This window comes from Penaeus vannamei, chromosome 17, assembly GCF_042767895.1.
Source record: "Penaeus vannamei isolate JL-2024 chromosome 17, ASM4276789v1, whole genome shotgun sequence".
In the NCBI taxonomy this organism is placed as follows: Eukaryota; Metazoa; Arthropoda; class Malacostraca; order Decapoda; family Penaeidae; genus Penaeus; species Penaeus vannamei.
The window spans coordinates 10,217,993-10,219,862 of NC_091565.1; positions in this window are offsets into that span (position 1 = coordinate 10,217,993).

Consider the following 1,870-nt stretch of genomic DNA (forward strand, 5'->3'; position numbering starts at 1 on the left):
GAAAAGTTACTCTCCCGCCCTTCAGACTCCGAAATCAAAGAATAGAGAATGACAGAAGGACAAGAACTGAAGTTTCTGAAGTATTTGCGCTGAAGCCAGTTTCCTGAAGCGGCTGGGCTTGAGAGGCGGCGAAGTTATATTGAAACCTTGTCTGTGTGAAGCGTTTGTTGTGCTTCATTTCGAGTGGGGAAGTTTTGTGGGGTAGAGTACGTGTTCTGAGTACATGAAGGTGTTTGTAAATGAGTATGAGGGACGGTTTGTGTGTTATTTGTATGAGGAAGGGTTTTATAAGTGTTATAAGTGTGAGTGAATGTTTATGTGTTATAAGTACATGAAGGTGTTTATAAATATGAGTATGAATAACGGTTTATGTGTTATTTTTAAAGGTGAGGATTTATAGGTGTTATGAGTGTGAGTGACGGTTTATGTGTTATAAGTATGTGAAGGTCTATAAGTGGGAAAACATGTAAAGGAGAGAGAAAGAGAGAGAGAGAGAGAGAATGAGAGAGAGAGAGAGAGAGAGAGAGAGAGAGAGAGAGAGAGAGAGAGAGAGAGAGAGAGAGAGAGAGAGAGAGAGAGAGAGAGAGAGAGAGAGAGAGAGAGAATGAGAGAAAGAGAGAGAAAAGAGGGCGTGAAAAGGGGTGGATTGGGGGAGGGGGGGGAGTAGGAGGGGTCATCTTGTCATTCGATCACTGAATACCGTCCCTCCCCCCCCCTCCACCCCCGTCTCTCCCCTCCCCTGTTTTTGTGTTTGTATGCGCGTGTATCTATGCATGTACGTATTTCGAACGTGCGTGTCTGTGTTGGTGAATTCTAGGTCGTATGTTTGAACGTGTATGAAGGCGTGTCTACATTGATGTGCTTGCGTGTCTCTATATCTATTTATTTCATGTATGTTTGCTTGTATCATTACCATGCATGTCTATGTTGGTGTACATGAATATCTGTACATACATGCCCCCCCCCCTTTCTACGTGTACACCTCTGTGCGTGTACATTTGTGTGTACACAAAAAGGAGAAATAAAAATGGAGATTTCGAGGTAGAACCAGACTAGTTAATCCCTTCCATTTGTGATATTTTCTCTCCGTCGCTAAATTAATCTCTATAATGACGTAATCACGCTGTGGGGTCCGGGTGGATTACCAGGAGATTATATCTATAAGTTACTCAAGGATTAAATGAAGATTTTGCATCGGATTACACGATTTAAGGCAAAGATGGATATAACGAATAGTCCCGTGAACCAACGGATCTGGTGATTAACCGACCATTAGAATCCATGAAAGAAAACGGGGAAGGAAAATTAAAGGGGAGACGAAAGGAGATTTTGTGAATTTAAATACTAGGATTTTTTCCTTATTATACATCTGAGTCTAATTTTGATATGCTCGTGTGTGTGTGTGTGTATGTGTGTGTATGTGTGAGAGAGAGAGAGAGGAAGAGAAAAACTGAGATAAAGAGAGAGAAATAGAGAGAGAGAAAGAGAGAGAGAGAGAGAGAGAGAGAGAGAGAGAGAGAAAGAGATAGAGATAGAGATAGAGATAGAGATAGAGATAGAGAGAGAGAGAGAGAGAGAGAGAGAGAGAGAGAGAGAGAGAGAGAGAGAGAGAGAGAGAGAGAGAGAGAGAGAGATAGAGAGAGAATGATAGAGAGAAAAAGAAAGAGAGAGAGAAAGAGAAGGAGAAATAAAAGAGAGAGGAAGATAACTAGAGAAAGAGAAAAAGAGATAAAGAGAAGACCCACTACAACAAGGACAAAATGGACAACAAATTCTCACTGGTCCCCTCGCCCCCCCCCCCAAAAAAAAAAAAAAAAAAGATTCCCCGATAGAAGAGAAAAAAGTCCCCTCCTAAAACCCCAAATCTCCC